The sequence below is a fragment of the Lissotriton vulgaris genome, chromosome 6 (genome assembly GCF_964263255.1).
Source record: "Lissotriton vulgaris chromosome 6, aLisVul1.2, whole genome shotgun sequence".
Taxonomy (NCBI): Eukaryota; Metazoa; Chordata; class Amphibia; order Caudata; family Salamandridae; genus Lissotriton; species Lissotriton vulgaris.
Genome location: NC_141694.1, coordinates 353898620 through 353924656, shown reverse-complemented (window position 1 = coordinate 353924656; position 26037 = coordinate 353898620).

The following is a 26037-nucleotide window of genomic DNA, read 5'->3' as shown; positions in this document are numbered from 1 at the left end:
TTATCCTCCCCAGCAAGTGTGTGGAATTATTGCTGTCATTTAGTCACACATCAATCAAAACCATACAGCCCGGGGGAAGAGGGTTAGGGTTTGGAAAATGGATGGGAATGGGGGTTTTTGGGAAAGTTTTGTTGAGAGAAGAAAAAAAGCACAGCATGGACAAACAATAATTGAAGATAAAGAGATCTTTGGGTACAAAGCTAACCATAAATCTTTTAAGTGACATAAAGGAAGTGCATGCACTACTGCATGCATGGTTACTGAAAAGTAAGTAGTACTTTCGACAACCGTGAATGAAAGAATGCGACAGTACAGGGCAGCAGTAATAATTATGCGTTTTCACTTGCCTATCTCTGCACTCAGAGAAACACTTTGTACATTAAATTAGGTTTGAAAAATAGCAGAAGTAAAACCTATACAATGGCTGTAGGAATGAATTTAGAAGCAGAGATCAAAGAAATGCAAAGTCACACTCATAGAAGTTCACAGCAATAACATTACTTAAAAGATAATTAGAAAAGAACGGATACTGTATCTGTATGTTGTTGTAGTTGTACTGTTGAATTTGGGAAGTTGTAAGATGCATCCAACCATTCCTCTTATTAGCGTGACTCCTCCATTCCATCTGACGCTCCGTACATCAATGTTGGTGACCAGAAGACACCCTGTCCACTGCCTGCCTGGCAGATGCTGAATTGTGGATCGCTAATGTGAAGCCTTACTTCATCCTTTTCCCATTGCACAGGCTGAAACCCGGCCTGTAATTATTGATGGAAAAACAGGAAGTGATATTAGAACACCACTGACAAATAAATATGAGGTATGTACGCTGTGTAGTGCAAAAAGTCACACTTTGAGTTTCCTAATAGACAGTACAATATTTTTGAAAGTGCGTACTCTGTCTGAGTCTCCTTTTGAAGGATAAATAAGTATGGGCAAATTAATTTAGCGGATCTTTCCTCTTAAGCTAGGTGTACTGTAAACTGTGTTTTAGAACAAAATTAGACCTTCCCAGCAGTGCTCCCAGACCCTTACTAAACCCAGTCGCAAAAATTTAGAAGACCCCCAATCAGATCTCAAAAAATGAGACCTAGTAGAAAATGGTGACAAAACGTACTCTGAAAGTAAAGTAGGCTCAAATCCCCCCTTACCCACCGTGGATTGTATTTAAACCACTTGCAAGCTAGCAAAAGTATCCATACCCAGCATCGCTCCAAGACTCGCAAGCCCCCCCACAAACATCCCCTGCCCAAACACATGCAATACAATACTGCTAACTCTAACGAGCCCTAAGTTAAGAATAGTGGCAAACGCTTTCTTTAACTAGGCCAAATCCCCCCTTTCCCACCATGGATTTTCTTCAAAGCATTTGCAACCAAAATTACACATTCCCACGAGTGCTCTAAGACCCCAGAACTCAGTTGCAAAAATCTAGAACACCCCGAAACACATGCAATCCTGCTGCTAGTGCTAACCCTAACGAGCCCTAAGTTAATGTGCCAAAACGCTTTTCAGCATGGATGTTCTCCAAACCACTTTTATCCGGTATTAGACCTTCCCAGACCTTCCCAGCAATGCCCCAAGACCTGCCAACCCACCCACAAAAAGGTAGAACACCCCCATACAGGCAAAATGCAAAAATGGAAAATCTCATACTTAGAATATTTTCGGTCTTCTTTCAATTCTGTCCAGCTAGGCCCGAACTCCCCTTTTCCACCATGGGTTTCCTGAAAAACAAATGGAATTCACATTACACTGTGCCAGCACTGCTCCCAGACCCCAAATCCCACCCACAACAACCTAAAAGCCCGCCAAACAGCACCCCAAAGACAGGCAAGTGATCAAAAGCGCAAAATCTTTTTCTGCTCCGATTTTGTCCAAACCACTTTTATCCGGTATTAGACCTTCCCAGCAATGGCCCCAGAGCCGCCAACCCAGGCGGAAACAAGTAGAAGACCCCCAAACAGCCAAAAAGCAAAACTACAAAAATGCGGACTTTGACATTTTCAGGCAAATTTCCAAAATCACTCCGCACGCGCTCTACAGCTAGGCCCTAACTCCCCCTTGCCAGCATTGATGTGCTTCAAACCTCTTGCAATCAAAAGTATCCATACCCAGCAGTGCTCCCAGACCCCAAAACCCACCCCCAAACACTAGGAACCCCCCCCAAACAGGCCCCCGAAAACATGATAGTGAGCAAAAAGGCAAAAACTTTTTCAAGTCTGATTTTCTCCAAACTACTTTTATCCGGTATTAGACCTTCCCAGCAATGCCCCAAGACCCGCCAACCCACCTGCAAAAAAGCACAACACCCCCAAACAGGCAAAAAGCAAAAATGGAAAATCTCATACTTACAATATTTTTCGGCCTTCTTTCAATTCTGTCCAAACGCGCTGTGCAGTTAGGTCATAACTCCACTTTCCCACCATGGATGTCCTGGAAAACAAATGCAATCAACATTAGACTGTGCCAGCAGTGCTTCCAACCCCCAAACACCAGGAGCCCCCCTAAACAGGCCCCCGAAAACATGGTAGTGAGCAAAAAGGCAAAAACTTTTTCAACTCTGATTTTCTCCAAAACACTTTTATTCGGTATTAGACCTTCCCAGGAATGGCCCCAGAGCTGTCAACCCAGGCGGAAACAAGTAGAAGACCCCCAAACAGCCAAAAAGCAAAACTACAAAAATGGGGACTTTTACATTTTCAGGCAAATTTCCAAAATCACTCCACGCGCGCACTGCAGCTAGGCCTGACTCCCCTTTGCCAGCATTGATTTGCTTCAAACCTCTTGCAATCAAAAGTAACCATACCCAGCAGTGCTCCCAGACCCCAAAATCCACCCCCAAACACCAGGACCCCCCCCAAACAGGCCCCCGAAAACATGATAGTGAGTAAAAAGGCAAAAACTTTTTCCACTCTGATTTTCTCCAAACCACTTTTATCCGGTATTAGACCTTCCCAGCAATGCCCCAAGACCCGCCAACCCTCCCACAAAAAAGCACAACACCCCCAAACAGGCAAAAAGCAAAAATGGAAAATCTCATACTTACAATATTTTTCGGCCTTCTTTCAATTCTGTGCAGCTAGGTCATAACTCCACTTTTCCACCATGGATGTCCTGGAAAGAAATGCAATCCACATTAGACTGTGCCAGCAGTGCTCCTGGACCCCAAAACCCACTCCCAAACACCAGGAACTCCCCCAAACAGGCCCCCGAAAACATGATAGTGAGCAAAAAGGCAAAAACCTTTTCAACTCTGATTTTCTCCAACACTTTTATCCGGTATTAGACTTTCCCAGCAATGGCCCCAGACCCGTCAACTCACCCGCAAAGAAGTAGAACACCCCCTCAAGTGCAGAGTCTTTCTTCATTGGGCGTAATCCAGCCATCTGCTTTGAGGGAAATAGGAGTCTGGAGGAGGAGGATAGAGGGGCATGTTCTTGTGAACTTGTGAACCTGAGGAATGCAGACTGCGGCACCTTCAAATCAATAAGCAAATAAGTGAAGACAGTTCTGCTGATGGGCTTGTTTTTGTGATTAGGTGATAAAAGTTTTTTTTATATCGATTTTGCAAAACAAAGAAAGACAGACACACAGGAATAAAAGTGAATAAGGACGAAAAAGAAAGATATTGATTCATTGGCTCATTTTCAGGGCTCAGTGTCAGGGAAGAAGAGTTCTTCCTCATACTCTGCGAATTCAGCGGGAATAGGTCACCTAACAGAGAAGAACTTCCCTCATCTAAGTTGGTGTCCTCCTCGTCTTCTTCCTGCTTGTATTCTCGTATTTTGTAATCTGGTGGTATGAGGTGCTGATTCATCTTGATCATTGTTAACCTCTCCATATTTTTGGGTGAGAGGCGGGCCCTTTTGCAAGTTACAATGCCACCAGCAGCACTGAAAACACGTTCAGGAGAGACGCTTACGAGTGGGCAAGACAAGTAATTTATAGCCAGGTTGGAGATCTCTGGCCACAATTCTTTTTTCCCATGCCAATACGCCAATGAGTCATCATGAACATAGACCTTTGTTGAGTCATGCAGAAGTCCTGCACCATCGACTCAAGGTTCACCACAGTTCCTCCACTTTTCTTACTTTTTGCTGGGACCTTTTGAGATTTACAAAAAGGGGGTGGTGATGAACAGAGTGTCTGAGTTAAACAGACCACTCTTACCCAGTCCAAAGATCAGGGCTTGATCCATCACCGTTATTTATCGGGACCTTTTGAGAAGCAAACCCAAGCTGAGTTAGCCAATCCTCTTCTTCACACAATGTTACTGTTGTGTCTGGTGCAGATGATCCGGTTGCTGGTGTCTTTAACGGCTGAGAGGGAAAATCACTCACTTCTGCCACAGCCACAGGTGCAGAAGTGGATTATTTTGACTCCGGATGGCCTGCTGATGCTGATGTACTGCCTTTTCCTTCAATTTCCTGCCGTTCTCTTTCAAACCTCATGGCTGACACAGCTAGCCAACGTTTGTACTTTGTAACTTCTGCGTCATCAAAAGGAAAGAATTCTCTGCCTGCCAGTGCCTTTTTGTACCGTTGATCCAAAATAGTAGCACAAATGTAATGCTGTTCTGTGTGGATGTTTTGAAGACGTTCATCGCAAAGTAGGAGCTCTAATAATTTCTCCGCCAAATCAAAAGCTTTTTGCTTTTCTTCATCTTTTTGAAACGTAGAAGACACCGCCTTCAGTTGGTGCTCTAGCATGTTCAACAATGGGATAGCTTTTCCCAAATTACAGTCCTCCCTGCTGACTGCATGCGTGAAGACCTCAAAAGGACGAAGCATGTCGGTCAGGCTTTGAACTAGCTTCCATTGCTCCGCCTGTATTCTCATGTCCTTCATAGCTGAACCCTGTGTAAAGAAATACTGATCGACTACCGCACACTGCTCATACAGACGCTCAAGCATGTAGAAGGTTGAGTTCCAACGTGTTGCCACCTCCTGGATGAGTGCTTTCACTGGCAGTTTACATTGATATAGCAGGCCCCTCAGATGCTTCCGGGCCTTAAAAGAATGGTTGAAATGTGTGCACATTCTTCGGCAGGTGATCAGTAACTCGCACACTGGACTTTCTTCACTCAAGAATTTTTTAACAACCAGGTTTATACAGTGCGCCAAACTCGGCACTCTGAAATAGTTACCCATATCCATGGCCTTAACTACATTGGCTCCATTATCCTTGGAAACATAACCAATCTTGCGTTTTATTGGGGACAGCCATTGAAAGACCTTTGTGTTAAACTACTGCAAAATGTTTTCTCCTGTATGACTTTTCTCCATGCCAAGCATGGCTAGTGTTGCATGTTTCCTAACAGCTTTAAAAACGTTGTCCAGGTCAACACCTGCCCTTAGCTTTGCTGTAACCCCTGAAAAAGAGACCCAGTGGGCAGTGATTTACATGTAATCAGTGGCTGCGCAACTGGTCCACATGTCTGTTGTCAGATGTATAGTGTGAGCAGCACTCTTCTGCAAAGCTGCCCCAATCACCTCCAGCACATCTTCATGTAGTGTTGGAACCGCAACTCTGGCAAAATAGAACCGGCTAGGAACCTTCCATTTAGGGCAGAGCATTGCCACTAATTCAAGAAAACCAACCCCTTCCACAAAAGAAAAAGGGAGAAGGTCCAGAGCTAGCATTTTAGCCAGCTTTGTGTTATACAGACGCGTCATTGGGTGGTTGCGTTCAAATGGCGCATCTGAAAACAACATGCTTCTAATGGTGGGCTGGACTATGATTTTACGGGATGATGATGATGATGACTTCTCAACCCAGTTACGCTTGGTGATGATTAACTATTTCGAAATGGTGTCTCACTCTCTTCCACACTCTTAGTGTGGCTCATTTATCTTGCAGGGGGTGTGCTGCTGACGGGGTACTGGGTGTAAGTCAAGAAATGTTTGACGCTTCTTCCTCCTCGCCATCATCAGATGAAACATCAACGGATACAGTTTGTTGACTTGCAATTCGGGCTTCCTTGATCTCCTTTAGGTGCGCATGCCATTAGACAGTGTGCTGTCTCTCAAGATGACCTCTCTGGCCTCCGGTACCATAGTTGGTACCAAGCTTACCACGACTAACTTCAAGCTTACAAATGGTACAAATAGCTATGTTTTCCCTTGTTTTGTCCTCCGCTCCTATTATACTAGATGGCAATTTCAATATCGTATTAGAACCCAAAGAAGATAGACAGCCACCTGGTAGAGCCTTAAATCTCCCCAGAATGCGAGAGTGTCTGAACAGAGTTAAAGACGATCTGGGTCTAATTGATATTTGGAAGCTAAAAGGAGACCACCCAAACAAATTCACTTATAGGAATCATAAATATGGTAATGCCTCAAGAATAGATTTATTTTTGATTGACAAACTGCTAACTAACAGTGTTAAAAAAGTTCTGCATATGCCTGCTCATCTCTCAGACCACTCATTAGTTTTACTAGGTATAGATTTTAGGCAGGTGCAGGGGGAGAGAAGATGGACAGTTGATCATACCCTCCTGCTGGATCAACAAATTATCAACAGACTAAGAGCAACAACAGTAAACTACTTCTTAGATAATAGTGGGGGAGAAGTCACTATTACGATCATGTGGGATGCCTATAAGGCTGTTTTCAGAGGAGCACTAATAGGTATAGCAGCAGGCAAAAAGAAAGAGAAAAGAATTAAAGTTACACAGTTGGAGGCTGAAATACTAGGAAAACAAGAGAGCTTGGAAGCCCGAGTCTCTGAGGAAGAGCAAAACAACTTGGAGGAGGAAATATTTAAAAAAAAAACAGGAGCTAGCTTTACATTTGGAGGAAAGGATAAGGATGAGGTGGAAAGCCAGCTCCTTTGTAAATTATGAATTTGGTGAAAATAGTGGAAAACTCCTAGCTTGGAAGCTCAAAACTGAGTCTAATAGAAATAAAATGTCAGCTATCTATAAGACAGAAAAAGTTGAAGATAGAGCGTAAACTTCTTCCAAATATTGTATGAGGAGGACCTTTTGCCTTCGCCTATAGCTATAGACTCTTTCTTAAAAAATTCACAACTCCCTAAAATTGATGTTGACTCCAGTGATGTTTTAAGCTCAGCTTTTACCTTGAAGGCGTTTCTAGAGGTACTCAATAGCTTGAAAAGAGGAAAGGCTGCTGACCCTGATGCAGTTCCAAATGAGCTTTACTTAGCTCTAAAGGAACGTCTGGCCTCTAAACTAGTAGACCTTCCAAATCCTGGAATGAAGCAAATATTAGCCAGATTTTAAAACCGTGTAAAGACCCCTTACACGGTGAGTCATATAGGCCCATATCGCTTCTCAATACAGATTATAACTTTTTCACACAGCTGTTAGCAAAAAGATTGGGGGTTCTTTCTGTTAAGCTGATTCATGAAGACCAGAAAGGCTTTATAAGGGGGAGAAACTTACATGACCTTACCCACCAACTGATTGGAGCCATAGATATCGCAGTTCAGGAAAAGGTCCCCCTAGCGGTCTTTACTTTCGATGCGGCCAAAGCTTTTGACCGCGTAAACTGGGCATACCTGCAAAAAATTATTCAACATAACAACTTAGGCCATAATTTTTCTAGTTTTATTGCAAATATATACACAACTCCTATAGCCAAAATACTTATCAATGGTTGTGCATCTAAAGGGTTCCAAATTAAAAGAGGCACCAGACAGGGGTGCCCGATCTCTCCTCACCTCTTTAATTTATACATAGAACCTCTAGCCAACATGATCAGGTCCTCTAGAGAAATCTCCCCTTTTAGTTTTAATGGCTGGAATCTAAAGGCGGCAATGTATGCCGATGATTTAATGATTCATACAAGCAATCTAAATGAGTCTTCTAAATGCATACCACATCTATTAACAGAGTTTGTCAAATCAATCATCAAAAAAATGAGGTTATGCATCGGAACATGAGTAGGCCACTGATAAAATCTAGAAATAGAATTAAATATCTTGGGATCCATGTCTTAAAAAATATTGACGAAATCGCCCAAGTTAATTTAGAGTTAAAGATCAAAGAGATGAGGAAACTATTAAAATTGTGGAACTGTTTATCTCTCTCTTTCTTAGGGAGATCTAATGTGATAAAAATGAGCCTCCTTCTGAAGTTTACTTTTGTCTTTAATGCAATTCCTTTGGAATTTACCTTATCATGCATAAAAAAGACTCAGAGTGAAATTAACACCTTTATTTGGACCTCCAAAGGTGTTAGGATAGCATGGAGTAAGCTTCAAGCTTCGACAGAAGAAAAACGGAGGAAGAGCTAGCCCAGATCTTATGATGTATTACAAAGCTTTTCATTTCAAAAACGTAAGACATCTTTTTTCGAAGTCATGGGTCCTACCCTGCTTACTGGAAGGCTATTATTAACCACAACCAATGTCTCTACAAATTTGGCCATCAAAAGTACTTTGAAAAAATTAAGCTGAAGGTACCAAGAGCAGCGTTTAAACTTTGGTCAGAGATAAGGAAGATATGGCACTTCCCATATTATAATGCCCAAGCACCAATCTGGAACTCTCCTGGAACTCCTGATGGTATGAAAGACTTATTAGCAGCTCCATTGAAAAAAGTAGGGATCGATAAATGGGGAGATGCTCTGGAAAATGGTAAGCTAATACCTTGGAACTTTCTAGTAAATAGAACCAACAACGAACTCTCTAGCTTCAAATACTACCAGTTGGTTAGTTGGTGAAGATCCCAAGAAACAACATCAGACCACATTGGGAACTTAGAGCGAGAAATACATAAATTGTCAATGCGTAAAGAAGTATCAAAGTGGTACTGGTCTCTCGTTGAGAAGAATGAAGAAGATTTCGAAATCCCAGGCCTCATATGGAGGACGTTTTTTCCTGCTCAAGATTTGAAGCATCTCTGGCAAGTATCCTGCACTTTTTTATGGCACATTATAATTTCTGCACCCCTTAGGAAAAATCATTTGTTTACTTTGCAGAGATCCTATTGGACGCCTGAAAAACTTTCAAAAATGAATAACCAGGAGATGAAAAAATGCCCTAAATGTGGTCAGAGGAAGGCAAATGATATCCACATGTTTTACACATGTCCACACCTTGATGCATTTTGGAATGATGTTGGTGAGATAACCTAAAAATCAGAAATATCTTTTATTCACATTTATGTTGCTTGGCAGACATGAGGTGTGTATAAACTAGAACTCTAGTCACCCAGCCACATTAAATCAGTATTATGTTATAATTGTTTGTTCAATTACATGTTTATGTTATGTATGTATAAGTCTAAGTAACATTTTTTGGATTGAGTGCACACCAATCGTTACTCGTGGTGAATACATTGTGTCAAATGTATCATGCACCAATGTATTTGAATATATGTACTGTGTTTTTTATCATGTCTCCAAATTTTAGATAAAATCAAAATAAAGAAATAATTTCATATGTTTTAAATAGTCGTCATTCCATTGCACTGAGTTTGGGTTATCGCCCATGTATTGTTTTGTCTTGTTAAGAGTAGACTAATGTAAATTGAACCATAGTAACTGCCAAGGAATTTTTTCTATATTGTAGTATTACCATGTCCTAGGAGTTCCAGAAACCTTACAGGGGGTCCCCGATATTCTCATGATATAAACTGGATACTTCCATCTCCTCCAACAGTGGAGAACTGGGTTTGGGCAGTAGATAAGTTTGGGAATCTGGATACGTTCAGAAGCAAGAGGTAAGCGTACCAATCATCGGAAACTTTGGGACAATAGTATTAGGTAGGGTAGGAAGGGACGTCCTATGATTTAAACTATGCGATCAATTAACTCTTGAGACCCTATTTGCTGACATAATGTCACATAAACTTAAAGAAAGTGTTGGTTCGTTAAGACATGGTCTCTACCTCTTCTCCACGGGGACTCCGAAATAAGAGGTGACCTTGTTGCTATAACCATTAAGATCGCACAAATGAGGACAAATAGATAAAAAAATAAATTAAAAAAAGTTAATGACTTATAAAACTAATGTGTTATTTTTCAATACTTGCGTCTGCATAACCGAACCCATTCCTATTTCGTACACTGTTCTCACAGAAGGTGGTTATGAATTGAAAAGATTGCTTTTGTTGTTTGAATGAGGAACACAGCCCACTGACATGAAACAAATTCACTATTGAATAGTACATCATTGCACATAAATAGTCAAACCACGTTACCATTTGAAACAAGCTGTATTGGCTGTGATGACAGACACAGTGTTTCGTACAAATTTACTGGATCTTGTGAGCTGCCCATCCGCCTACTTTTGCCCTTAGAGTGTTCAACTGGTATGACTAATCTCCTATCCACTCCTAGTACACAGTGGAAAAGGTTGTTTTTGAACCACTTAAGCGGGGTAGGAATCCATTCATTTGTAAAGTGTAACTAATCAACAAGGTACTTATGCTGAGCGATCACATAACACAGGAGACCTTCTCTCTTAAAGTGTTCTATTAACTCGCTACTCTTGATAATCAGTTTCTGTCTGACTGCTATAAAACCTTGTGTTTGTTGCAGCTCTTTCTTGTTCGCTTCGCTTCCTCTGATTTATTTTAAGCTTTAACATTTTATTTACTATGAACTAATAATGGGGATGTGTTTAATCTAATTTGTAGGTTTGGTTATTTAGTTGTTTTGGCTTCCGACATATTGCACTTTATCCTCTTCAGAGGGTTTGAGACACAGTAAGCAGACGGAATTTCAGAAAATAAAGGGCATAGATTATAAAATGCAAACAGTGCCGTAAATTGCCTGAGAAGCGTGCATCATGGCTGAGTGCACGTATGGTGCTCCTCATTTGGTGGTCTGGTGCTTTTTTAAAATTGATGGGCAAAGAAAGGAAAGTCAAACCAACCGGTCAGTAGCCCATTACCTTCACTTTTGTAGATCCTAGTTTCACTGTTCCGCCTCTGACAGCACATGTGGGCCCCCCTCCAAATATTTAGGCCGCCAACCTACTTTCATTTATGTGCCTCAGTATCACTGAGGACTACCTCAGCACCAGTGCAGCACCAGCACACTATTAACACAGCACCACCTCAGCAGCACCACCACTGCACCACCTGAGTGTCACTCAGCAGCACCGGAGCACGACCACAACACCAGTACTGCACCACCTCAGCATTACTTAGCCATAGCGCAGCACCACCTCAGCACCTGCACGTCACCACCTGAGCACCAGTTCTGCACCACCTCACTCCCAGTGAAGCAGTGCCTCAGCATCAGTGCAGCAACACTATCTCAGCGACACCACAGCATCACTAAGTATCACTGCAGCATCTCCCTAGTCTCAGTCAAAACAACCACAGCATCACCTTAGTATCTGCACAGCACCACCTCAGCACCAGTGCAGCATCACCCCAGCACCAGCATAGCACCAACTCAGCATCACTCTGCACCATCTGAACACAGCATCACCAGAGAACCACCAAAGCATAATTTATCTTTTCTTGTTAAATAATTTATTCAACCATGCTGCATATTGTGGTCCTCTCCTGCTGAATAATTCAAGTTGCTCTGCTTAAAGCTTCATGGTGGCAGTTATTTATTCTGTTCGAGGTATAATGTTAGGGTGTTATCAGCGGAGCTCTGGAAAAATGGAGACAAAAAAAAAGTCTGGTTACTTATTACTAAAAACTATATTTTGTAAAAACTTGTATTATCTCAAACACTGCATGAATTTGCAGCAGCCCAGCTTAGACGATGTGAAATACTATTTTAAAATAATGACTTGCATATTTACAGTGCTTTCTGCCACAGACTTGGATGTCATAGCACTATAAACAGGAACACTGGAATTATGTGGCAGGAGAAGGCCAAATTATGCAGCAGGGTTAACATCATTTTGCAGCAAGCAAAGGTGACTTATGCTAAATAATGCTGTACACTTTGTGATAGCATTAGTGTGTTATTTTGCCATTTCTACACCTGTGAAACACTGTCCTGGCATATTTCCCTTCATTATTACCAGTTTAATACCCACATTTAGCATAATGCACTTAAATTACCGTGAATACACAAAAGGAAGACTTTTGTTTTTAGCAACATCTTTAACCCTGCCAGCACACTCAGTGACTTCTGACCCCAAGGCACTCCGATCACAGTTTTGACATCAAGGGTACTAAGTAAATGAAGACAGCCTGGAAATGTAGCAAATACATGCTGTACTTCCAGGCCATCTTCATTTACATGTCTTTGCAGAGGCATTTGCGCCCCCCTGGGAACTCATGCACACAACCAAGGGGGTGCACCCCACAGTTTAAAGACCTCTGCTCTAAGGCATCTGCTGAGTCACAGCAAATCGGAAGGGATATCAGCTTTCAATCTGCTTTTTGAAACAAACTGTGGTTTTGTTAAGTGTTAATGCTAGTTATTGTTGTGCAATTCTGCCCATCATTAACTAAATATTACTGCTTCAAGACCCAGTTTTCCTGCCTCCCTCCTCCCTTCTTTTATTGCCCTATCCCTAAGTGCTCCCTCATACACAGGTAATGGATACGCCCATCCCTCCAGGTGCACTCATTTGGTGGTTGTTGGGTAACTATTGTATTGTATACATAATCAAAATGTGAGGATGTTTTACTGAGGCCGTCACACTTACTTCCAGAACATATGTCTTAAAAAAACAAAGTGTGATGTTCCAAAACACACTTTAACTCTCAGGGTTAATATGGAGCCTCTGGTGATTTGCCTTGTGATGTCCTAGGATCTTCCCAATCGGAATGTATGGACCCTCAGTTACCAAGAAGGCATTATTCATCATCATTTCAATCGGAACATTGGGTTGGGTGTGCTATATACATCTGGCTTCATCCAGAGCTAATTTTTGAAGATCTGTTTCATACCTTCAATGATTAGAAGAACCAATGAAGCATAAACACTTGTAAATGGTAGGAGAATAGATTATTAGATTGGCTAGTATAGTTCATATTACTTATGAATAACCCACATAATATTTTACTCTCATTCGTTTAAATCCACTAAGTCCAACAGGATTAGTTAATGGTCGACATGTTTCTCACCCTTATGGCACAGCAAGGTCTGTAGGAATCATCAGGACCTAGTAGCAAAAACCCTAATCTAGCCTAGTAATCCCTAAAGTCAGGTGGTAATTTCAATCAGGGCTTATAGGGCCAGATGTACAACGTTTTTTGCATCTGTAAACAGGTTTGTGAACCCGCTTGCACATGCAAAAACTGCATGGGTATGTACAAACCCTATTTTGCGAGTTGCAATTTTTTGGGACTCACAAAATAGGGTTTTGCAACTCGCTATTAGGAAGGAGTGTCCCCTTCCTAATAGCGGGAACAACCATATGTACAGATGTTTTGTGTTCGCAATTGCGGGCACAAAACACTTGTTAATTACCACCCTCTTTAAGAGGGTGGTAATGGGGTCTCAACAGGGAAGTGTCCCCGGGGACCACTTCGCCTTTGCAAACACAGGGGAAAATATTTTCAAAGGGCAGGCAGTGGTCCCAGGGACCACAGCTCTCCCTTAAAAAATTAAACGAAAATGTTTCACTTTTCTTTCTTTTAGATGCATCCCGATTTCCTTTAAGGAAAACGGGCTGCATTTGAAAAAGAAAACTGCTTTATTTAAAAAGCAGCCCCAGACCTGGTGGTATGCTGTTCCCAGCAGGCCACTATACATGGGAGGGCCTGCCATTCTTAGTGGGGTCGCAAATTGCAAGAGGCTCATTAAAAGTCATGAGCCTCTCTTTTTGCGGCCCCTTTGGGAATGGCTAACAGTGAGGAAAACACTGTTGTACATAGTAAGTTGCAACTTGCAATTTGCGCCTCGCAAAAGAGTCTCAATTTGCGAGGCGCAATTTACTTGATTGTACATCTGGACCATAGTCAGCAGTGAAGGACAGGCATTCAAATGTGTAAAAACGTTGGAACTTACTGGCATTATTTTCTTGTGAGGACCTAGTGAACAGTAATTTTGCAATTGATAGTTTATCATTTTTAGAGTTAGCACATAATGTGTATAGTGTTTAGAGTAAAGGTCTTCAGACCTTTTCGCTTTGAGCCCCCTAAGCAAAATGTTTTGAGGTCGGGCACCGCTCCAAAACTTTATGGCACAGAGTGGGAGAGCAGGAAGGACATGGCTGCGTGCAGGAGGCGTGGCTAAAGAGATGATTTCAGTTGTACTTTTTCTATAGTTCACAAACCACACTGACTATGAGACTTATAAAACAGCAAATGCATCAAATGAAAAAATGTATTGTCCCAAAAACTGCTCCCCAGAATAGGGTTTGCTTGTGAGTCCCTCACACCCTTGGACCCCAATGCAACTACACCTACTGTACTAATGATAACTGCAATCCTGAGAAGCAGACTATCTCCTCTCCATATTTCAACTCTTCCCCATCATGCCTGACCATCACTCCAATCTTGAAACAGGTTCTCTGTCCCGTTCCGAAAAAAAAGAGCTCCCATCTTGTTTCCCTTTCTTCTGAAAGGGTGCCCTCGATCATAATGCTAGAAAGGAAAATAATCTCCCATGCCCCTTTTTTAAAGGTAGACAGTCATAATTGTGAAGCAGTGGGCCTCTCAAACTCCTGGGCCACAGATTTTCTGCATCTGCTTCATTAATGATAACCAAGAGTGGCCACTTACACACCTGGCAGCAGTATCTGCTGCACTAATGAATGACTCGTTAAAAAAAAGAAAAGGAAACATATTGCCCCTATCTTTGGGGTTTTGCTCTGAAAAAGCGTTCTCTGGCCATTTGTAAAAATAAACATAAATCCCCATACAGTGCTGTCTATTCTGGGCCTTCTATTTGACAACACCCATGAATCTTGCTCCTTTCCTCAGTCTCCTTGACCATTAATGTGAGGCCCCAGGGATCAAGAGTATTAGGGCTCTGCATCTGAATAGAACCCTGCTGACCTTCTACCTGCCCCCCCCCCCCCATAGATTTAGCTATCACAATACAAATAGTTTCGAAACAGATAATTCTGTATTTGAGGTGCCTCTCCTGAAAGTGAAGGGTGTGGTGGTACTGCAGAAAGTTAAATTAGAAGCCAGACTTAATTGATTGAGTCACTCAAAGCCAGTGCCATTGGAATTATGAGTTTTTACAGCAGCAGCGTTTTCCACCTAATTATGAGTTTACCGCAATTGCTACATAATCCATCATCTGCTGCATAATCCACAGAATTACGCCTCCAAAAAATTTAATCCAGCTAAAATGAAAAAAAAGTTACTTAAAACGTGACAAAGTGTTCCAGAGCAGTGTAAGGCTTTTTGCAAAGATTGACTGGTAATCTTGTAGCAGTTTATTGCTGTATTTGGGTGTTGAACTGGTACTAATGAGGTGAAATATTTTCCCTAACAGCATGACTAAAAATGTCAAAATAATGAAGTAATGCTAGCCACAAAATGTGTGGCATTGTGCCGCATAATTTATCTTTTCTAGCTAAATAATTTATTCAACCATGCTGCATAATGTGGTCCTCTCCTGCTGATTAATTCCAGTAGCTCTGCTTAAAGCTTCATGGTGGCAATTATTTATTCTGTTTGAGGTATAATGTTGGGGTGTTATTAGCGGAGCTCTGGAATAATGGAGACATAAAAAATGTCTGCATTTGATACAGTCTGATTACTTATTACTAAAAACTATATTTTGTAAGAATATTTTTTTTATCTCAAACACTGCATTAATTTGCAGCAGCACAGCTTAGACTATGTGAAATACTAATTTAAAATAATGACTTGCATATTTACAGTGCTTTCTGCCACAGACTTGGACGTCATAGCACTATAAACAAGAACACTGGAATAATGTGGCAGGAGAAGGCCAAATTATGCAGCAGGGTTAACAACATTTTGCAGCAAGCAAAGGTGACTTATGCTAAATAATGCTGTACATGTTGTGATAGCATTAGTGTATTATTTTGCCATTTTTACACTTTTGAAACACTGTCTTGGCATATTTCCGTTCATAAGTACCAGTTTAATATTCACATATAGCATGATGCACTAAATTTACTGTGAATACATAAAAGGAAGACTTTGTTTTTAGCAGAAACTTTAACCCTGCCAGCACACTCTATGAGCTCTAACCCCAAGGCACTCGGATCACAGTTTTGACATCAAGGGCACTGAGTAACTGAAGACAGCGTGGAAATGCAGCAAATACATGCTGTACTTCCAGGCCATCTTCATTGACATGTCTTTGCAGAGGCATTTGCGCCCCCCTGGGAATCCATCCATGTCCCCCTGGGGGCGCGCCCAACAGTTTGAAGACCTCTGCTGTAGACAGTAAAGAAATGATATTCTTAATTTCTGTGGCGGCTCCTCCGCTAAGGAGGAGGAGTGTCACCCCACTGCCTCTAAGCAATAAAAGAAATGGAAAAAATAAAATGATTGTAGCTGATGTTATTATCATTTTATTTTGTCCTCCTGCTGCGACAGCTTGCATGATTGGGCGGGTCAGGGCTGAAGTGCAGGGGAGGAGTGGCCCAACCCTCCTAAGTGCACAATGACTATGTGGTCAGCTCTCTCAGGCCGCCCAAAAGCCTGTATGGAGAACATTCTCACTAAACATGGGCTGAAAATTCGTTCCGTTTGCAGAATTTGCGGATTTTCCGCGATTTCGTGATCCGCGAATCTCGCAAAATCGCGCTAAAATCCGCGAATCAGCTGGGACAAATTTTCAGCCAAGCACTTACAGGGTTACCGCAGCAGGTGCAAAAGTTGAAGCTAATTTTTTGTAACCTTTCACAAAAGGGTTACAAAGAAATTAACTTCAATTTGGGCACGTGCTGCTGAAAGCCTGTAAGTGCTTCCTGGCTCCTCTTTGCCTACTTGCAACTATTCTCTGACCCTGCTCTGACCCTTGAAGCAGGGTCAGAGAATAGTTACAAGTAGGCAATGTGGCACCTGTCACGAAAATGAAACCTCAACAGGAAGCACTGACAGATATAAAAACAAGCATTTGCAATGCAATAGGTCTCGCATTAGGAAAGTTTGAGCTATTGGTCTTGTAAATGTCAATTTTTTTAATTTATGTGTTGGTTTTGAAAAAAGCTAAATTAATAGCTTTGTCATTTACAATGCCAATAGTTATAACTTTCGCAAATGTGACACCTATAGCATTTGTAATGCAACATATTTTATATTTCGTGACTTAGATGTATTGATATTACAAATTACAATGGCTTTTAATTTTTTAAAATAATTATTACTTAAATAAAAGTGATTTTAATTTATAATGGCAATAGCTTAAACTTTTGTAAATACATTTTGTGAAGATTATGTTCAGTGTATTTTATTGTGACGAAAATCCAAGAACAGAAGTGAAATATTATCATCTTTTTGTGACATTTGTAATAAAGCTTGAAACATTGAGAGAACATATTTGAACCTGTTGTTGTTGAATGGTTGCGCAGATTGATGCTGGGGTGGCGCTGAGTGGTGCTGTAGTGATGCTGAGTGGTACTGTGGTGGTGCTGAGTGATGCTGGGGTGGTGCTGAGTGGTGCTGTGGTGGCGCTGAGTGATGCTGTGGTGGCGCTCAGTGGGGCTGTGGTGGTGCTGAGTGGTGCTGTGGTGGTGCTGAGTGATGTTGTGGTGGTGCTGAGTGGTGCTGTGGTGGTGCTGAGTGATGCTGTGGTGGTGCTGAGTGGTGCTGTGGTGGTGCTGAGTGATAATGTGGTGGTGCTGAGTGATGCTGTGGTGGTGCTGAGTGGTGCTGTGGTGGTGCTGAGTGATAATGTGGTGGTGCTGAGTGATAATGTGGTGGTGCTGAGTGATGCTGGGGTAGCGATGAGTGATGATGTGGTGATGCAGAGGGCAGAAAATTGCAAAAAACACAGTTGATGGACAGAATGCAGAACAATGTCTTACATTCACCCTAGTACAAAGATCTGGACCTAAATCCATCGTTTTTTTGCACTCCACACCACCCTAGGTCAGACAATGGCTATATGCAAATCAGCCTTGACCCGGTCCTCGGAAGCTTGTTTCCGGTCCAGGGAAGACATGGCTTGGCAGTTCGGGCTGGACTGTTTCCATGAGGCACAGGGTCAGACTGATTTGCATATAGCCATGTCTGAACTGGAGTTGCAGAGTGGGCTAAAGAACGGTGATGGATTAAACCCAGATCTTTTGACTGGGTATGAGTTTTTGATTGATTCAGATGCTCCGTTCATCACCACCCCCTTTTGTACCACTTTTGGCCGCCATAAGTGTGGCAGGGTATACTTAGACGTGAGTCCCTTTCTCACTTTGCCACTGGATTAAAGCAAGCCGGGCTGAAGACGGCTGGAATGCCAGAAACCCATCCTCGGAAGCTTGTTTCCAGTCCAGGGAAGACATGGCTTGGCAGTTCGGGCTAGACAGTTCCCATGAGGCACAGGGTCAGACTGATTTGCATATAGCCATGTCTGAACTGGGGTGGCAGAGTGGGCTAAAGAACGGTGATGGATTAAACCCAGATCTTTTGACTGGGTGTGAGTGTTTGATTGATTCAGATGCTCCGTCCATCACCACCCCCTTTTGTACCGCTTTTAGCCGCCATAAGTGTGGCAAGGTATGCTCAGACGTGAGTCCCTTGCTCACTTTGCCACTGGATTCAAGCAAGCCGGGCTGAAGACGGCTGGAACGCCAGAAACCGGTCCTCTGAAGCTTGTTTCCGTTCCAGGGAAGACATGGCTTGGCAGTTCGGGCTGGACTGTCCCATGAAGCACAGGGTCAGACTTATTTGCATATAGCCATGTCTGAACTGGGGTGGCAGAGTGGGCTAAAGAACAGTGATGGATTAAACCCAGATCTTTTGACTGGGTTTGAGTGTTTGATTGATTCAGATGCTCCGTCCATCACCACCCCCTTTTGTACCGCTTTTGGCCACCATAAGTGTGGCAGGGTATGCTCAGAGGTGAGTCCCCTGCTCACTTTGCCACTGGATTCAAGCAAGCCGGGCTGAAGACGGCTGGAATGCCAGGAACCGGTCCTCGGAAGCTTGTTTCCGGTCCAGGGAAGACATGGCTTGGCAGTTCGGGCTGGACTGTTCCCATGAGGCACAGGGTCAGACTGATTTCCATATAGTCATGTCTGAACTGGGGTGGCAGAGTGGACTAAAGAACGGTGATGGATTAAACCCAGATCTTTTGACTGTGTGTGAGTGTTTGATTGATTCAGATGCTCCGTCCATCACCACCCCCTTTTGTACCGCAGATGGCAGAAAGACACGAAAAGCAGTCTAACAAAGGGCAGACGGGCAGAAAAACAAAGGAAAAACAAGTCTTACAGAGGGCAGAAGGGCACAAAAAAACAGTCTAACAGAGGACAGAAGGGCAGAAAAACAAGGGAAAAACGAGACTAACAGAGGGCAGAAGGGCACAAAAAACGAGTCTAACAGGGGGCAGAAAGGCACCAAAACGAGTCTAACAGGGGGAAGAAAGGCACCAAAACGAGTCTAGCAGAGGGCAGAAGGGCACAAAAAATGAGTCTAACAGAGGGCAGAAGGGCAGAAAAACAAGGGAATAACAGAGGGCAGAATGGCACAAAAACGAGTCTAACAGAGGGCAGAAGGGCAGAAAAACAAGGGAAAAACGAGTCTAACAAAGGGCAGAAGGGCAGAAAAACAAGGGAAAAACGAGTCTAACAGAGGGCAGAAGGGCACAAAAAATGAGTCTAACAGGGGTCAGAATGAATCCCTCCCTGCGTGTTTGTCCACGAAGATGCCACCATTTTGTGCAATACCTCTACTCAACTGGAGTACTTTCTGCTGTCTAATCAGTAAGTGCTCCCTCGTTGGCTAAATTTATTGGGGCAGATTTACAATAACTGCCGCATCCCCAAGTGGCAAAAACAGCGCATTGCTGGAGCTGCTCGCAAGCGCGACGCAACTCCAGCAATGCTGAGCGGGGCCCTATCTGCCCAATGCTGCGTCAAGCCTTGCGCCTGCTTTAAGCAGGCACAGGGTACTGACCCAGCATTGGCCTAAAAGTGACTGAGTGAAATCTTGTAGATTTCACTCAGCCACTGTTAGGAGCTGTTCCTGCGCAGGAACGCCCTCCCCTGCACCGGAACGCCTCCTGATGGCGCAGGGCTTTACAACATGATGCATCTCTCAGATGCGTCACGTTGTTAATACCCAGCACCATGGCGCATCTTTTGTGCTGCCGCTGCATCACAAAAGTGACGCAACTGCAGCGCAAAAGAGAACCAAGCGGCTTGTAAATCTGCCCCATAGTGCTTTTACTACACTGGAGCTGCGTAAAGGGCCAGAAGATGTGTCTCCAGTGACCATATGTGCCTGTGTAGCTGCAGTGTAGTAAAAGCACTATACATTTACCCAATGAGGGAGCACTTACTGGATTAGCCAGTAGAAAGTACTCAAGGGCAAATCTCAAAAAAATACGCGATTTCACGGGAAAAGTTGCGAATCTGCGATTTTTTTTTGCGATTTGCAGGGAAATCCGTGATTCTGCAGAGCGCGAATTTGCAAATTTTGCCCATGCTTAATTCTCACCCCCTCAGCCCCTGGCTGAGCACCATGTCTTAGTCCTCATGCCAATCACAGCACTGGAATTGGCTGTGGGGAGCGTGGGAGCCAGGAAGTGGGCACAGGAGAGGCTGGCTGGGAGGCAAGTGATTTCTTATTTTAAAGTGATCTCCCGCCAACCACTTACCCCCACCCACCTCACTGCTGCTTCCACGCAACAGCCATGACTGGTGTCTTGTGACTTGGGGCCAGATGTAGGTAAGTATATTTTACAGACTCATAAATACCGAATTTTACCGATTCGGTATTTATGAATCAGTAAAATTGAAGGAGGGAGATTTAGGTAAATTCGGTAATTGAATAACCAAATCTGTAAATATCGGTATTTACCGAATCGGTAAATACCGATTCAGTAATGCCTTGAAGCCCATAGAAATCAATGGGCATTACCGATTTGGTATTTACCGATTCGGTAAATACCGAATCCTGCAAGGGTGCAGGGGGTATCATTTTGACACCCTCTACCACCCCAAATACAGCATGGGGCACACAGACATGCCCTAAGGGCATGTCTGTCTGTCACATGGCATAGGTGTGCATGCACACCTGGATTCGGTATTTTACCACCCAATTGGATTGGGTGGTAAAATACCGAATCTGTAAGGCCTTTGGGACTCAGAAGAGTCCCACCTACATCTGGCAGTTACCGAATCGGTAAAAATAAGAATTCTGTATTTTACCGATTCGGTAAATTTATCGATTCGGTAAATTTACTGAATCGGTAAAATTGGCCACCTACATCACAAATACCCATTTACCGGTCGGTAACGGCCGAAATCGGCCGTTACCGGTCGGTAAATGGCCTCCTACATCTGGCCCTTGGTGCCCAAATGTCAAGTTTGCCTGCTCCCGTCTTGGGTCCAGGAAATGCCTCAAGGGTGGAAAAAATAGAAGATGTGCTGGCATATCTTAAAACTCTCCCCGTGTGTGTTTTTAACAGTTTCGAGAATCTGAACTAATAATGTTTAATCAACGTTGCAAAAAAAAAAATACAGAAATGATAAATTGTAATTTTGAATTCATATTTGAAGCAAATTACTTTCCTGAAGGGCCTTTTTTACAGTTAAATGTGCAGGCCTACCGCGGTTGGAACACAGCATAGGCACCTGAGAACATTTAAAACACGTAAGATGATCGAAGGCCTGAGGATGCTCTTTCAGTTAATGGTCTGCATCTAAACTCATTGTAAAAACCCAGCTTCATTCTTTACAATGCCACTTTTAATTGCGGTCTCTACATTTCCAGTCCAATCCGTGCACAACACTTAGCTAATTCTGTGGCATATCTTCAAACTCTATGGATTAAGTGTGAAATCATGCAAATATTAGCAACAAATCACAGATGAAAAGCTTTGCCGCTGGCAAGCTTGCATGCTCGACGTCTCTCGAGAAATTTCTCAGAAACTGTTTGCATTATAGATCTTTGCCAAGATTGAACGAAGTGCATGAGATAGCAAATCTCTGGGGTCTGACCTAACCCTTCCAGCCACCGTGTAATAATTGCAGACAAGCCAAGAGCAACTAGGCGAGAATATTTAGTTTCCAAAGGAAATCATTTTTAGACATTGCTCCAAGCGATTTTCAAAATGGAATTGGGATACATGCCCCTCTGGCTTATTAATGTATTGATATCTGTGATATTCTTGCAGCAGAAAGTTTAGCATATTTCCCAATAACACTATGGAACAAAATGCACCATGAGGAAAATGTATTTAATCCAGTTCCGATCTCATAAGTCCACTCTCTTTCTGTGCATAGCTTTTGTTTACACATTTAGTATAATTACAAGAAAATTCATATTAAATATACAACATTAATTTATTATGTATCGCGTTTAATATCTGAAATCAGTCTGTTTAAATTGTCCCTGAAGTTTAATCATAATAACTATATGGCGTGTGTCTCACAGGTATATTGTTCTCTACTAGTATAAACAACAGGTGTTATTACCAAAGGCAATGGAATGCGTATTATTAATCTTTGAAGTGCAAAACCCGGAGACTCTAATAACAGGATTAATCATGTGATATGTAACGTGTAAAGGGATGCATAGGGAAAAAATGAATAGTAATTTCACCATTCTTTTGGCTTTTATTTAATTTTTTGATAGTAAGAGGATAAATGCAGAGGGTGTTCAAACATGTTTTGAACAACAGAACAATGGACGGCGATGACTATTTACTTTAATGACACAATATCAAATAAAACTACAGATAAACATAGTTTGGCTGTAGGCCCCAAGTGCAAATATATGTGGCACAAGAGAGGGTGATTTCTCCTACATAGCTGTATTCCTCAACTACTGGGATACAGTTTACATTTTTTTTTAAAGAACCTTCGTTTGAAATGCTTTATTTAATATTCCTCTGGTTTCTTAGTCTCATATTATAACATTTAAATAAATACAATGAGGGGTTAGGTTGGGAATTATCATGGAAAGCAACTATGAATGAGTGATACAATGCTGGCTATTGTACTGGTGATACCCGGTCCAAACATTTTTTTGCCCCCTATGTCCTCCTTCTCATTGGATTCCCTCCCTCCCTCAAACAGTGCCCCTCATCTCTCCATAGACCCTCTCTCACATGCATGCAAGTGAAGTAGTGTGGCTCACTGGTTAGAGGCGGCAGACCCGAGAGCAGAGGACGGCCCGGGACCAGGGTTCGATTCCCGGCGCGGCAGGTTTCTGGACCAGGGTCAGCGGACTCGATAATTCTCTCTCCTCGGTGCCCACTCTGATCAGCGTTCACACTCGGCAACTCTGGGCATTAGCTTGCCTCATCTTCACTAACGGCCCCACCAGACCGTCGGGGATGCCTGGTCTCACCCTGGAGATACCCATTAAGGGACCATCTCTCAGGGAAGCCAGGAAGGGTTTCGCAGCGGTCGAAGCGCCTTGGGACCCTCCGGGTAAGTAGTGCGCTATATAAATGCCTATACATACATATACATACATACATACATACATGTCATTTGTTGTATAATGCTACCAATTTAGGGCGTCAAAGCACTTTACATCATATACACATTATATAGAGACAATTAATCATACGTGTGTAAATCAGTCTGTAGGAAATGCAATCACATGACCTCTATACTAGTAAGCAGTATATTTTATGAGTGTTTGGGCTGGAGAAGCACAAACTCACGATTTAAAATGTACCACACTGGTTGGGATTGGACCGGAATCAAGTTGTAAAACAGTAATACATACCATACCGACTCAATATTTGGAAGGGACGCCCTAAAAGACATCCCTTCCAAATGCCGAACTGCAGATTCAAAATGCAATTTGGTAACAAGTTACCAAATCGCATTTTGTACATTTAAAAAAAGCATTTTTATTGTCACAAACGGCCCGATTATGCAAAATGGACCGTTTGCGATCAGAAAAATGCTTTTTACATCTGGCCCACTGTTCTAGCAGGATTACTTCAACAATAAATGCTAAACATAGCACATCCTTTTGTGATAGTGGAAAACAAAAACCAAAGTAGTACAACTGCATAATAGCAAATTTCGCTATATCATTGTTTTACCTGGCACTAGGTTTATTTAAATGATAGAAAAACATACAACCTCACGTTTTTGAGAAACTGTTAAGGCATTGATTATAACACTTATTTTCGGGGCCCTAAGACAATGCTACGGGCATTAACAGCGACGTAGCTTCAGGGTGATGTTTGGGGTGTGACCTCCCCCCCAAAATCTATGCATTTTGGCTCAGTAGTTTGGTCTGGGGGCCCTGGATTAAGTATGCTGTCTGTGCTATTTGTTCTTGCTGTTCAGATTTGACTAAGAAGATTTAACTTGCTAATTTTTTGAATGAGGAACATAAATAAATATAGAGGTCAGGTTACCAAAAATGTAATGCATCTGCACCCATGGAAGTAATCCTTGAATTGGTACAAATTCACTACTTTTTGTAATTCACAAACTGAAGCAGTAGGCTTAATAAGCTGATCCAGTGTAAGGTTTTGTGGCACACTACTATCAATCAAACTCTGGGCCTGTGTGAAATTGAAACTATACCTGCATAATTTAGAACATTAGGGGAGTTTTATATTAAGCGTGTTAAGTGAAAATCCTGAAAGTATGCCATTACGCCACTTTGCATATATATATATATATATATATATATGTGCTATTCCCGGTAAAAAGTCACAGAGAACTCGCTTTTCTTCATAAAAACATATGAATAAAAGAGGCTATTGTTTGCATTGCTTTTGTTTGCACTATTCTATCGTGGGAAATGTGTCCTCACTTCAAAAGTTGCATCAAGGACACATTTTGCTCTAAAATATAGCACAAAATAACAGATTTGCATTTCACGTAATCACACTTACTTCCCATAAAAACCCAAAAGCAAATTATGCAAATTTAGTATAGCCCTATCAAACACCCAAAAAGTGATGGGATGAATGCTTGCAAATTGTCTAATCCCTGGTAATCGATCGGCGTAGCATACCAACCTATTTCTTTTACCCACCGTGCCACTTCAGACAGAAGCCCGTCTAATGCAAATCAGTACTGCTCCTGCTCCTCATGGGAAAAGTCCATCGCAAACATTGTTCATTTTACCTATTCCCCCTGCAGCCCACTGCTTTATTTGTTGGGAAATTTGAAATCCACACTCCCCGCATGTCACTGACTATGGTAGGCCCTTGGGCATTAGACTAAATTTCTTCACATTGTTGAATGTTAAATGTTGTTCGTCAACTCGTTTACAGACTTCATGATTATTACATGTAATGACCCAAACCTCGCTGGCAAAATCTGTGTTACACAATTACGATGTTTCCTCATGGGCATGGGGTTTTCACCATGTCCTTTCTAGCATTCTGTAATATGGCTGGAGAAGTGTGACACACCTCTTGTGTAATTGTTCCCTCCATTCATTCAAATATACACTTTTAACTTTTCAACAAACATTAAGTTTTAATGAACCGCTATTTTTCAGAGTCATTCTGTGGACCCTTTGTAAAAGGCACAACAGAAAACAAATAAACTTTAAATGACACCAGTCCTTCCTGTATACTCTCAGCCTGGGGCAGGAGTGGTGTGACCGGTGCAGTAGCAGCTAGCAAGAAGCTCAGGAGACCGGTGATGTGCTTAGAAATAACTTATGAGTTTAAACACACCTGCTGCAGAGTTCCTTGTGAGTCAGTTTTGAATCATCATAAAGTAGAGCTAGGAGTTAATAATCCTGGTGCAGACAACATGTACCATGCTGATCACAGACCTGAATTTTGTGTGGATAGCTCAATGGGTTACTGCTTTTGTCACAGAGTTTTTTTTGCTACTTGCAGTTCATAAGTTACAAACCTAATATAACACAATGACCTATGAACTTTCATCAAAGAGGTGCATTCAAACTATAGGTTAGAATGTTATGTGTTTCCCCCTATCTTTCATTATCCTAATGTTGTTAAAAGGCCTTGTTTTGGAAGAAATGCATGTGATCCCACGGACTACTGCCTACTCTTAAAAATAAAACTTCAAGGTTTCATTTATTTCTATT